Source organism: Benincasa hispida, chromosome 5 (genome assembly GCF_027475165.1).
Source record: "Benincasa hispida cultivar pf3 chromosome 5, pf3_genome.v1.1, whole genome shotgun sequence".
NCBI classification, from domain to species: domain Eukaryota; kingdom Viridiplantae; phylum Streptophyta; class Magnoliopsida; order Cucurbitales; family Cucurbitaceae; genus Benincasa; species Benincasa hispida.
Genome location: NC_143482.1, coordinates 167,988 through 182,876, shown reverse-complemented (window position 1 = coordinate 182,876; position 14,889 = coordinate 167,988). Strand labels below are relative to the sequence as shown.

Sequence of the window (14,889 nt, the reverse complement as noted above, 5' to 3'; positions counted from 1 at the left end):
TCCGTTTACAACCTATAGGTCTTACCCCATCAGGCTGATCTATAAGATCCCATACTGAGTTGAAGTACATCAACTCCATCTTGAGATCCATGGCCTTGACCCATTCATCTCGGTCAACATTGTAAATCCCGTACTCCATTTTTCCTACATAAGTGAGTAACAAGCGTTTTAAGTAAAATTATGAAAGGAGGTAAAGAAAGTAGGCATATGGAGGAAGAAAATTCTAAGTATTAGAAATACTTAGTCAAGGGTGAGTTTTAGATAATATAACAAGTGAAAATTGGCTATGTACGGAAGCAAAGTGTAGGCATGCGTTGATGGAGAAGTGTGGACGCATTGGGTTGCGTGTGTAGCAACCAAGGCTTGTAGAGGTTAAGTGTTGAAGGCAAGGGTAAACTATGCATTGGTACTAAGGATGACACATGGGTTGAAAGGCGTGATGTGTTGATAAGGCTTGCGGCAGCCTCAAGTGTGTGCGAGCAAAGGCGCTGGAGATCGTGTAGCAGATGAATGGCACTATACGATTATATATGAGATCATCTAGTAAGTGAATGACACTACACGATGAGGTAGGTGATCGTGTAGGCAAGCACTGGGCGATCGTGTAGCAATTGCGCGAAGGTAACCGATGCTTGCAGTAGCTAAGCGATAGGCTATGCATGAGATCGTTGAGAGTGAGATCAGTGAGATCGTTGAGAGCGAGATCGTTTTCTAAACAATTAAGCTAGACGATAGGCGCTGGGCGCTAGACGATATGAAGGATCTCGCTAAATGATAGCACTATACGTTGGACGATAGCGTTAAGCGATGGGGCATTGGCACTGCACAATCGACATCAGCGCTAAATGATGAGCTGCAGACAAGCGCTAGACGATAGACTTTGAATGGTAGATGATAGACGTTGAATGCTAGACGATAGACGTTGAATGCTAGACGATAGGTGCTGGGCACTAGACGATAGGCATTGGGCGTTAGACGATGGAGTATGCGATGCATGCTAAATTTATATTATGAGGTGAAGGCCTAATGTGGGTTATGAAGGAAGGGAAGGAAAAATAAATTAATTAAAGAAACTCACTAATGGGAATTGGCTGTAAGAACTAAGTGCTGGATGAGGTGACAGTTTAACCCTTGAACAGGGGAGGCGGAAGGAAGTATAAAAAGGAGAGGTACTTCAGAAGCTCGATTTTGGAAAATGACTTAGTTTTTTAGGTTGTTTTACCGGAGAAAGATCTCACACAGAGAATCGCAAAAAGTGAAGAATTTGCAGAAGGGGCAAATTCTCGGATTAATCAGAGCCTGAAGTGAATATTGGAAGCTCTAAGACAAATTACAAGGAATTTGGAGCCGATATTTTAAGGTAAGAAAGTTAACTTAATTCTAAACAATTTTGTAGAAGAAAGTTTCTTAAAAAGAGTTCTGGATTTTGAGTTATGAATTTTTTAAGTTGGAATAGGGAATTGGTGCGTAAGCAGAAAGCTACTTGGGAAGATTAAGCAGGTAGCTCACCATAGTAAGCGAGAGTGAGCGAGAGATAAGAAAATGAGCGAGAGCGAGAGTGAGCGAGAGATAAGAAAATGAGCGAGAGCGAGAGTGAGTAAAGGAAGAGGAGGATCTCGCTAAGGATGCAAATCTCGATGGAAAGTTACAAATCTCGATAGAAGTCACAAATCCAACTGGAAAAGTCACAAATCTCGCTGGATGTGGTAAGTCTCGTCGATGAGGATGATCTCGCTCATGATGGTCATCTTACTAGTAATGTTGTTTTGTTGGTGAAAGTTTCTAAGAAGTCTAACCGAGGATTATGTCCTTTCAGGCCAAGAAGAGCTAGGAGAGGCATATAAACCATTTAAGAGCCCTAACGAGCTGTGAGTGACTAATGTTTCTAAATGATAAAGTTTATGCTTTGCAATGTTATTCTCATGCTAATTTTTATGTGATTGCAAGCAACTTATTTCTATGATTGAAAGCATGACCGACGCATGATGTTTACTAATGTATGAGTTTTCCAAGTATGTTTTTCATGTCTAATGTATTCTAATGGTTTTTACAAGCTAGTTCAACATGATTTAAACCAACTTATTTTACAAAGTATGAAGCATGCATTAGGATTATAGCTAAGATTGAATGAAGATTGATGTACTATGTTTTAAATACCGAAGGTTATCAAAATATACGTGTTGGTATTCCTAAACACAATGAAAAAGGATACTGAAGGTAAGGAAGGTATCCTAAAGAGATTTCTATGCTATATTTGAAAGCTATTCTTTTTAATGCACTTCGAGAACTTGACAGCTTAAGTGAGCCGAATACTGAAGGTAAGGAAGGTATCTGAGTGAATGTACCTAAGGTGTTGACGGTACTTAGAAAACTCCACGTGCATGTAGGTAGTTCTAAATGAGGGGCCGAGGTATGGGTCTCCTAGGCCATATACCAGCAAAGGGAGGCCAAAATATGGGTCTCTTGGCCGGTAACAGATTGGGGGCTAGAGCGATATATGCTCGTTCTCAAATAGGGAATAATGATGTTTAATGGTGTTTAAGAGTAGTTATCAATATTTATGTTTAGAGGAAGTTTTTTGAGATGCCCATCGGTATATTTAAGGAGATCGACATAGGGGTCTCTCCTAGCCATAGTACAGTATGAAGAGATCGAAGTAGGGGTCTCATCTAGCTATGGCTTGGCGTTGGGAATTAGAGTGATGGATGTTCATTCTCAACTAAGATTCAGGTGTCAGATACAATGGTTTTAAAATTTTTATGCACACGTTTGCTTAGCATATTTTAGTTCCAGTATTATGTTTTCGAGCTTTCAGTTTAAGCATGAGATTTATGTTTTATTAAGTCACTCACTAGGCGAGTAGCTCATTCTTTCAAATGTTTTTCTTTTTCTAGGTAATGGTCATTTCCCCAGAGGTTAGCTGTCATCCTGCTCTGCCACTCAAGGACTCCAGTTAAAAGTCCAAAAGTCTAGAAAGAAGTTTTAGGTGTTTATTTTGTAAATGTCTATACATATGTGTTGCTCATATTAGGGGCTAGTAAAGTATACTTGAACCGCTGAACTCTGTATGTGTTTATATGATGTAATTATGTTGTTGATCCCTGGTGTTCTGAGGTTATTATTTTTTTTTTTAAAGTTTTCTTAGTTTGGTGGATGTTATATATATTTTCCAGGGATCTAAGCAGGTTAAGGATGTTAGTTAGATAGTAAGTGCCACAAAAGGTTGGTAACTACTATCGTCACATTCACTTCCGGATTAAGAAGGTAATCTGGGAAGGGCTGTGACAAACATCCTCCATTTCCTTCTGATAAGACAACGGATCCTCAATGTTGCCATCTGCTACCATAACAAGGATTTCCGTGAAACCCAGATAGAAAACAGGTAGGTTCACAACCCTCCCACTACGTCGACATTTCCTCAATTCTTGAGGTGGAACCGACCTATTAGATGAACTCCCATCAACAACTCTTGCTGTTGAAGTAGGCTCTTCAACAACTCTTGTTGAAGTTTCAGTAGTTTCATTGGAAAGCTCACACAACACAACTTTACTTCGTGGACTGTGCCCCCTTATATGATCCTCCTCCAGGAAAGTAGCGTTCGTTGAAACAAACATCCTATTTTCCGTCAGATCATAAAAATAATCCCCTCGTGTACCTTTGGGGTAGCCTACAAAGAGGCATAACCTCGACCGTGGTTCCAACTTCTTGGGATTAGCCTCAAGCATGTGTGCAGGGCAACCCCAAATGTGAAAGTGACGTAAACTAGCATTACGCCCGTTCCACAACTCCAGAGGTGTTCTCGCAACACTCTTGGAAGGAACACAGTTGAATACGTATACTGCAGTCTCCACTGTGAAACCCCAAAACGAGTCCGATAAGGAAGCGTAACTTATCATCGAGCGAACCATGTCCAACAAGGTTCTATTTCTCCTCTCCACTACACCATTTTGCTGAGGTGTACCCGGCGCTTAGAGTTGGGAAACGATTCCATGTTCTATCAAATAGTCCTAGAATGCCGAGTTCAAAAACTCTCCACCTCAATCCGATCGAAGTGTTTTTATCCGTCTATCCAATGCGTTTTCAACTTCAGCTTTGAACTCTTTGAACTTTTCAAAGGATTTAGACTTTCGTTGCATAAGATAAACATACCCATACCTAGAGTAATCATCAGTAAAACTGATAAAATACTCATAGCCACCTCGGGCTCACACATTCATAAGACCACAAAGGTCAGAATGTACTAACTCAAGAGGCTCTTTGGCTCTATAATGTTTTCTAGTAAAAGGTCGTTTAGTCATCTTACCATTAAGGCAACATGGTAAATAATTTTCTTCTAACTCACTTAGAAGTCCATTCTTCACCAATCTCTCAATCCTATTGAGATTGATGTGCCCTAACGAAGATGCCAAAGATGGGTATTTTCTTTTGGAGAAATACGTCGTCGTTTTGTTTGAGTTACAACAGTTTTAAACAATTCTGTGTTTTAGAGGGAATTAATGGCTAACGACCTTAGCACATACAAATTAGATTCCAAATTTGCTGTACAAATAATAAAACCATCTTTATGAATAAACGCTTTATCCACATTAAAAGAAATAGTGTATTTACATTGCAATAAGCACTTTATAGAAATTAGGTTCCTCTTAAGTTCGGGAACAATATATACATCATTCAAAACTAGAAACCTATTATGTAATGCTAATTGGAGCCCTCCTGTGAAACCTGGATTTCCATTGTCCCTACTTATGCAGTGGTTAAGGAATATAACTAGGAGAAAGTCAAATCCTATGTTGAAGTGAAGGAAATTTCTAAGTGTTAAATAGATTTTCATTGAAATCCTATGTTGAAGTGAAGAAAATTTGTAAGTGTTAAATAGATTTTCATTGAGTAGCTTTGAGTTAAGCTTTAGTTGATGAAAAATTGACTAAGTGTTGGACTAGGCATTGCTATACATTGGTTATAAGATCTTGGAGAGATTACTTGGGCAAAGGGAGAATTGGAAGTAAGAGTGACTCATCCCTTGGAGGATAGACCAATGCATGGATGCATTGGAAGAATTGTGAAGGGATGCATTGGTGGTGGTATACGTTGGTAAAGGAAGAAAGTTGAAGGGATGTGTTGGTGGTGGTATGCGTTGGTGAAGGAAGGAAAATGGAGGTGATGTGTTGGAAGGTTGGATGGCACAAGGGTAGGCGAGGACACGGGCAAGGCATGTGGCATGCGTCGAGTGCCCATGCACAGCACACAGCCCATGCGTCAAGCAGGCCAAGCGCTGTCAAATGCCCAGCCATGCGTCGAGCAACCTTGGCCAGAAGCCCAGCTATGCGTCGAGCAGCCTCGGCCAGACGCCCAGCCATACATCGAAGCGTCTCGGCCAAACTGCCAAGTGATGCATGCCAAGCTGTCGTGCCGAGCGGCCATGCATTGAACGCCCCTACCCATGCGTCGAGCAGCCAGCCTATGCAGCGAGCGCCCTGTTAAACATCCATGCCTATGTGTCGAAGCATCAATGCGGCCGAGCAAGCCTGCGAGCGATGGCCAGAGCCTATGCAGTATGCCCATGCATCAAGCGATGGCCAACGCCTATGCAGCACGCTCATGCATCGAGTGGCTAGCGCCTATACCAAGCACCATGCGCCCATGCCGAGCAAGCCTCGCAGTGATACCTAGTGAGCTATGTGTCGAGGATGAGCGGCCACCCTATGCATTGGTGATGGTTGGCTCTTGCGATGGTTAAGTTGGATTGTGATGATAGTGGGTTGGATTTCTATGCATTAATTATAGGTTATGCGTTGAGTATGGACTATGCATTGAACATCCAAGAGTTGGACACATATAAAGGATGAGATTACATAGAAAACGTCATCAAACCATGTGTCTTCTTGGGAGGAAGCCTCAAACCTTAAGAAAATTAGGTGGATGCATAAAAAGACATGTAAAGGATGAGGGCTATGCGTTGGTGAAAGGAGAAGAAGACACTTTTGCTTATGCTGATGCAAGATTGCATTGATGGTGTAAGGAAGAGACACTTGGTCATACGGCCAAGTAGGAGGTGTCGGCCGTGGAGCAATCTTGGACGCCTATAAATAGGGACAAGGACTTCAGATGAGAACTCAAATTCTCTTCAAAGGACATAAAGAAGAGTGTGTCAAGAAGTTCCAAGAGGGGAGATGCTGTCGGGCAGAAAAGACAGGAAGTAGCATCAATTTTTAACGAGGAGTTCTCCCAGAATACTCATGCATTTTGAGTGATTTCAAAGACATCTGAAAGCTAAAAGAGTCTAGTTTTCATGGTAGGGCTTTTGGAGAAGAAGCTCCAAGGAATCGGGCTGGAAGCGGAGAAAAATACAGAAGGGTCAGGCTGTCGAGTAAACTGGGTCAGTATTGATATTTTGATGATTTCAGCTAAATCACGAGAATTTCTGAGCTAAGATTTTATGGTAAGCTTCCTGAGACATTTTAGAACATGTTTTCAGAAGGAAGTATCTTAAGGTCTGTAACTATGAGTAATCTAAGCTGATATTTGAATCTGGAATTTAGGGTTCAAAAAGGGAAACTAAGGAAACCTAAAGAACTTCGGAAAGGAAAGTTCCTAACCAACCAAGGTGAGTGGTTATTGTGTGTTGTATTGTTGATATAGTTTCTATATATAGGTAAATATATATAGGGGATAATGTTAAATTGGCATGATCAGGGATATATGTTTATCTGATTACTATGCTTGTTGAGATATTGCTTGTATGTTTGTTTTGGAAATTGAAATTGTACCTGGGATACATAGTTAGCATGCTTGAAAAGGGTACATGGCGGGAAAATATAGTCGGCTTCGGTCGGCGGGAAATGATAGTCGATGAGGACCGGCGGGAAATATATTCAAGTTACCTAAGCATAGCTAGCGGGAAAATAGTCGATGTGCACATTGGCGGGATTATAGGGTACAGGGAAAGTTTCCACAGGAATTGTTGTTGTCTTAGTATACTTGTGAAAGTACTGGGGATAATTGTTGTTGTCTTTGAGTTGTATAAACGTTATATTGTTGTAAAATAAAATGGGCCTACTTAATCAGTTGATTGTTCAATTTGTACATTTGTATCAGAGTTATTTCCGCAAGAGTTATTAGAAAGTAATTGTGAACGAAAGGGTTGATAACTGCTGCAGTCATGCCATTCCTCAGGCTCAAAGGGTAGTCTGGGGTGGGGTGTGATACCTCCCACTGCTACAGCTGAGACGACGTGCCCGGTGCCTACTTGCATCATCATCTCACCAGCCTCAAGCTGTCGCCAGGATCTAATCCCCTGAAAAGAAGAACAAACGTGGTTAGTGGCATCCGAATCAATTATCTAGGTAGAATCACCATTCTCCACTAAACAAGTTTCAAGTACAAGTAAATCATATTTCCCTTTATCTGCCTTGGCTTTATCCTTAGCGGCCTTCCTCCCTTTCAGATAGTGAGGACAGTTCCTCTTCTAGTGTCCATCCTGATTGCAGTGGAAACACTTTCCCTTTTCAACCGATGGACGCCTCCTTGGGGCGACAGGCGGTGGGTTAGCAGGCGCCTTCCCTTTTCCCTTACCACCCTTCTTCTTCTTCCCCTTTGTAGACTTAGAAGTAGAAGGTGCAGACTTCGCTCCTGAGGTCGAACCTCTATGGAACGTCCTAGAGGATGAAGCAACATTTTCCTCGCTCTTCTTCCTTTCCTTACTTTTCAATAAAGATTGGTAGGGCTGCCACTCGTTGAGGAGAGTTGTAAGGTTATATTTCACTTTGTTAAGAATCACATTACTAATAAAGTGCAGGAAGTTCTCTGGCAAAGAATGCAGGATTATGCTAACCTGGCTGTCCTCATTGATTGTGGACCCATTCAACTCTACCACATTGAAGTGGACCATCATGTTAAGCACATGTTCACGAATAGAGTTGCCTTCTTCCATTTTGGAGTTGAATATATATTTAAAAGCCTCATGCATAAGCTGTTTAGACGGTTCTCCAAACATCCCCCACAGGGACTCCATGATCTCACACGCTGAGACCATAGGCTCATGTTTCTTGGCCAAGACTTCAGAAAACTTGCCAAGATGTAGGCTCGGGCCTTCTCATTCGCTCGTGTCCATCACTCGTATGACTCCCGAACATTTCGAGTGGCGTTTGGAGCTAGAATAGAAGGACAGGCCTCCATAAGAGCGAACATGAGATCCTTGATGATTAGGTTGTCATAATCATGTGTTTCCATGTCGAAAAATTTTCGCCAGTTAATTTTTCGGTGCTTAGCAAAGCTAACGTAGCTGTTGCCATTTTTGAAAAAAGGTGTTGCTGAAAATACGAACAAAACTTTATTAGATTTTTGCTAAACCACATTTAACTAATCAATTTTGCAAAACAGTTTCAAGTACCCTAAGTTAAAGACCTCTATTTTGCAATGATGCCCCAGTGAGGCAAGACATGTAGGATTGTATCAGCAACAGCGGAAGCACAAGGATCATCGAAGCATTCAAATTCATTAATTTTGGCAAAATATAATGCATGCTCTTGCAGAAAAAAAGTGATTTCAAGACATACCTCTTATAGAACTTCTTCAAAGCTCCTTCTTCAGCTGTTATCTTCTCCAAATCTTATTGCAGGCCACCTAAAGATCTTCCCCACTATTCTCTTGGTGCTCTAGATTGAGTTGTGGGACTCAAAACAAGCTTGAATCAAGGAATGAAAGAGAAATGCTCACTGTAGTAATCTTGTTGAATAACTCTTTCTTCAACCCGATTTTCCTCTAAAATTCTCTATAGATTGCATGCTCGATTTTCACTCTAATCTATTCATTATATTGTAAATCAACATGCAAGGAAAAGAGTTGCATGAGTTGCAGCTCATGCTTGAAGAAGACAAAGCCAAGAAGATGCATTATGTGTGAGCTACTTCAAAGATGGATAATGAAAAATCTCTTTTTTCCATTTTAGTGTTGTGTTTTTTTTTTCTTTTCAATTTTACAATAAAATCAAATTTTGATTTAAAAAATCTATTTTGATTTTAAAAAAGAAAAGTGAATTAATTTCATAAATTAATTATTAAATAAACCTTGATTAATTTAATATCAAATATTAAATTAATTTTAACACATATCCATCTTTATATATTTAAATCATATTTAAATATTTAAATATATATAAATTCTTCTATTCCGTTTAATTCTATAATTAAACATGTAATTATATCTCATATAATTACTAATTCCCTTAATTCTAATTTGAACGTTTCAAATTATCTTATAATGCTATTCTAGATCTAGTCCCTTACGAACTAGTAGGGGACCTCACGGACCTACAAATCATGGGCTCCAACGATCCGAGATTAATTGGCTAAACTCATTAGACCAAATTAATCTCCATTTTTTAGCTAATGGGTCACTCCACTAAAGCCCATAGTTGCATTCCTCTCACTGTAGATATATTATGTTCACATGATTTAACCATAATCAGCAAGTCAACCATTCACAGGTTGTTTGTAATAGCAGCTGGGTCAAATCTGTTTTACCCCCGAGATTACGTCTTATTCCTCAAGTCTCTACTGATCCTCTCATGAACAACTGGTTTGTGATCCAATCACTAAACCAAACTCTCTCAGCCCAATAAGAGGGTGGGGCCCCTTGTTCAAGACCTGGATTCAGTACTTGAGAGAACAACCTTTTGAAGGAAATCGAACGCGAGATTTCCATGAGCAGCGGAACAAGACTATTCCAAATTACAATCATGAATGAACATATATTTACAGTCGACTTCAAAACAAACGGTTATGCAAATAATACATAAATTACAGCAAGAGAATCTCAAAAGTACAGAAAGAAAAACTGTAAGAACAAATGCAGCAACGTCTCCACGCTCCGATGCGCACGGCCGCTCGAACAACAGTAACCTCAAACACCCGATCTACACGACCGCAACACCGCACGAATAGCACGAACACTTCACGCTCGTCCTCAACGATCTCCTTGGTCATGATCTCTTCTGCAACATGAACTCCTCCGCAATAATGAACGGCCTCCACAGCACCATGAACAACCTCCAGAAAACCTCGACGGTGTCGAGTTGAGTCTAACACCACCAACAAGGCGACCTTGGTATTCTTGGTGTGGAAATCTAGAGGGTGGGCTTTGTTCGGACTTGGTATGAGGTAGACGAACGAAGGAAACAACGATTGCATACACGACTGGGCAAGTGGGAGATGGCAGAGACCTATCGTATAGGTCGATGCCCAATCGTTTAGATAAAGCTATGTGATCATCAAGTAAAAGCTATGCGATCGTTTAGCTCAGTCTGTCGCATACAGACTCTACATGATCGTTACCTTGGGCCAGCGATCATCTAACAAAGTTATGCGATCGTTTAGTAAATACTGAATGATCGTTTAGCTCGTACCTGCATGATCATTTAGTAAATATGTATTCACTTGACGACTTCGTGAGTTTCTTTTTTGCGAGAGAAAACTCAAAAATCTATTCAAATGTTTGTAAAAACTACTTTTCAATAGAAACCACTTTCCTTTTAAACTCATGGTTACCATGATCCAATAACCAACCACTACTTTGGGTATTTAAAAGAAAAAGAATTAATTATCCAATAATTAATATTATTATAAATATAAATGATAACCAACTTATCATACTATATTTATAATCTATAGTTTTAATATTTTATCTCATGAAATATATAAACCATAGTTCTTTTTCTATTCCATGGTACTTAATGTAAATCTCATTTACATCAATCCTCCACTAAATGTATCTTATACATTATACCGATTATATCATATATAATCAAAATACCTCTTATCAATTTGAAAATTTCAAACCAACACCAAGAACTGATCTTCAACAGAATCCAAGCTACCAAGGGGACATCATGGTCCTGTAGCTCCGAAGCTCCAACGGTACATGAATAACTGACTAAAATTTTTAATCACGGGATCCACCATCCATTAACTGCCAGGTGCTCCACTAAAGATCGACAGCTGAACTCTCCTTATATTGTGTGTCCATCTTAATCAATCAGCAGTGCGACAACCCTTCACAGATTGTTCGTAAGTACAGTCGGGCAAATAACTGTTATGCCTCTATAGTTACATCTGTCTCCTTAAGTACCACTGATCCATCTAATGAACATAAGTCATAGTCCTATGATGACATGCAGAAAAGCATGTCAGCTTAGGCCTTTCATTTAGAATTATGAGGGCTGTTAAGAAGAATATGTGGCAATTATGTTAGGAATTCATGAGAAAATGAGTTTGCGTCGGTCAGCATCAAGAATCTCGACTAACCCATTATTATGCATTCAATTGTCTATTTTTGTGGCTAAAGCAGGAAGTGGACGCAAACACGAAAGCCGGACTATCGCATAGACGATCGTATGTGAAGAAACTCTCCATCGCATAAGCAAACGCATACTATCAACACATGGGTGTTGCGGTAATCAATCGCATGCGTCCATCGCATAGAGGTTGCAATCGTCAAGCGATTGTGGTCATCGTGTAGAGATGCAATAATCAAGTGAATGTGGTCACTGCACGATTATGGCTACATGATAACGCATATAGTGAAATCAATGCAAGGTTGGTGGAACGGTAGCATCAACGCATATCTCGGAAAAATCAAAAGATGATGTTGACATTTCACCTACCACGTCGTTAGCAACCGAGATTCAGAAAAGGACTAACGTGCTGCTAATGTCAAAATCAGAGCAGTCCATTAATGTTGTCGACGATCAAGCTCTATAAATAGAAGCCGCCAAGCATAACTTCAAATCATCCAAGTTTCGGCCTTTGGGCAGATCCTTATGATCCAGACGAACGCGTTAGAAGAAAGCTTGAGAGTTCTTCACCTCCTTCATCCATTCCAAGTGACGATCGGAGCCTTCACCGAAGTTAGATCTCGAGAGAGTCAGCTCCACCGCCCTTCCATGGCACCACCGCCAGGCTTGACACACATCTGTTGGAAGCAATATTAGCTGGTCTTTTCATTTTCTCTTCTTTTCTTATATTGTATTGTATTACATTTTGGATTAAGAAATTAATACATTGTGTGTTCAATGCATTTTTGTGTTTCCTTCGATTCCATCTCCATCTTTCTTTACTTAGCATCCTTAACTTTCATTGCATCACTTAGTGAGATTGCTTGAGTATCGCATACTTAGTCATGCAAATTAGGGATATGAAGCATGTAGCAAACCTCTGGAAGGTGTGCGTTGTGCGAGTGTGTGAAAAAACCTTATTTGCTTAGTGTGAAGCTATAGCAACGCCTGTCTACAGGCGGACGCAATGCTTGTCTATGAGTAAAGTCAGCAACAACTAACTACCCAGGAGGGTAAGTGGTTGGTTGCATCAAACAATGTAAGCAAGTATTCACTAGAGATAGGAATCATCTTACGTCAGCCAAGTTTATCTGATTACCTTGTCTTATGAGCGCATCATTCATCACTTAGGCATACTTAGAAGAGTAGTCTAAAATCCAAATCTAAGACTCGAGAGAGCGGATTGGAACGCATAAGCAAAAATGGGGAACTTAGGAATAAGCTTCGTATGCTATCACACAACGTATGCACCCTACAGATAGGATATTACATGCATGATCGCATAGCTTGCGTTGGCTATATGCGGTCATCTCGATCCTTTTGCATACACATCACATACATCCTAGATTTAGGCTCTAGTGTGTGCAGCATGATCGCATAGCTTGTGTTGGCTGAGGTTGCCCTTGCGGTCACTCTTAAGGGATGTGATGAAGACATCCTCACATTTTATCTATTTTCCATGCATTTACTATGCGTCAACGGTTGTTGTGTCTCAACCTCTCATTCATATTCTCATTGCGTTGTCTGCTAGTTAGGAGTAGGAGTAGTGTTAGCTTAAACCCTCCCATCATTCTTTTATTCAACTGCTGCATACAAGTTACCGCATACGTCTAGCTATAAGTCCCTGAGTTCGACCTTGGATCACCCGAGAAACTTGCGTTCGAGTTATACTTGGCGTGAGTGCAAGAAAACTTGTGATAGGAACGCATAGTCATTGCATACATTTGTTAACGCATGGTTCATTCCAATGCATGACCACCGACGCATGATAATCAATGCATAACCTAAGACATGCATCACATATTGTGTTCACCTAATTTTAGTCATCAAGTAATTGACGGCTAATTTTTCATCATTAAGTTTTTTGCGCCATTGCCGGGGACTTCAACAATTCAGTGTGCTAATGGTAATTTTTCTGATTTCTTTGTAGCTCTCAATCTCTGGTGAATTAAGACCCAGAGATTGAGAGGAAGTTCCAACGAAGATTGAAAGATAGCTGCCAACAACAACAACCAGATAAAGACAACATGGCAGAGCATCCTGGAAACGGAGCACCAAATGAAAACAATGTCATGGCGAATCCAATCCTACTGCCAAACGATCGTAATAGGCCTATTCGGGACTATGCATCACCAAACTTCTATGATTTCTCTCCAGGAATCATGAGGCCTGCCCTTGATGGATCTCGATTCGAAATGAAACTGGTGATGCTACAGATGATCCAGACTGTTGGATAGTTTGGAGGAAGGCGTGGCAAGGACCTGCACGCCCACCTCCAGAGCTTCATAGAAATCTGCAACACTTTTTTGTTCCCGAATATCTCTACCGAGGAATTTCGATTCACTTTGTTCCCATTTTCTTTATATGATCAAGTAAGAAAATGGGCGTATTCTCTCGAACCGAGAGAGATAACCTCGTGGGAACAAGTTGTGGAAAAGTTCATAAAGAAATACTTCCTACCTACTGAAAATGCCAGGAGAAGGAAATTAATAACGAATTTTGAACAAGAAACTAGCGAATCGCTCAATGATGCTTGGGCGAGGTTTAAGAGGCTGGTAAGAGATTGTCCACATAATGGCTTACCAAACTTCTTACAGATGGAGATATTTTACCAAGGACTGAACCCTGCTTCGCAGACCGCTGCCAATGCGGCATCAGCTGGCGGTCTGTTGGATAAAACATATGAGGAGCCCCAAAATATACTTGATCGCATTTCTAAAAATCACGAGGACTAGCAAGAAAGCGATCAAAGATTAAGAATTAAAGATAGTGATGCGAACAACGGGGCCATCGCATCCCTTCGGAATCAAATGACTGCGATGATGAGTTTGATACAAGGCATCGCTACTAATAGCACGGGAGTGAAAAAAGGGCAGGTCAACGCAATTTCTCAAACGACTGCAAGTTGTGTCTAATGGAAAAGTACGCATGCGCAGCGGAATTGAGGATCAACTCTAATTGCATAAATTAAACATACAACCCTAAATTAGTTAATTAGGGTTTTTTTCAGAAACATTACTTTTGAAGCTCCCAAAACTCGTCTATCTCCATTCGAACATGAATCGGACAACCACTAGAGCTGACCTACTATCCTCTGGACTCAGAACCGGGTTATGGGACCCGATGGATAAAGAATCTGAGAGAGAGAAAGAGATGAAGATAGTAGACTGAAATTTGGGTTGGGTTTGGATTTTTTCAGCCCAAAATTTAAAAACTAATTTTTGCAAAATGTCCAAAAGTTTTTAATCCAAAATGACAAGTTCATATTTATAGAAAAGGGCCATGCAAAATTGTATGAATTCACTATCTAAGTGGGCTTAATGTCTCCACTATAAGCCAATACCTAGCCCACTATTTTGTTAGTGGAATTATCCAACAAAAGTTTGGATTTTCTCACTAACTTTAGTCAAAGGGCAAAATAGTCATTTGGTCAAAGTCAAACTTTGACCAAAAAGTCAACATTTTGACTTTTTATGATTTTTTTCGTGTTGACAAATTTTGACCTCCCGAGCATGAATCCACATTCATTTTCTTGAAATTCAAATCACATTTGAATATAA

General features: G+C 40.3%; 1 non-coding gene across 1 annotated transcript; it reads right to left on the bottom strand.

Moving 5' to 3' along the window:
* Positions 1-13,803: 13,803 nt before the first annotated feature.
* Positions 13,804-13,910, bottom strand: LOC120070065 (small nucleolar RNA R71). The gene has a single exon (XR_005479777.1). It is a non-coding gene; the product is annotated as a small nucleolar RNA R71 (small nucleolar RNA).
* Positions 13,911-14,889: the final 979 nt, after the last annotated feature.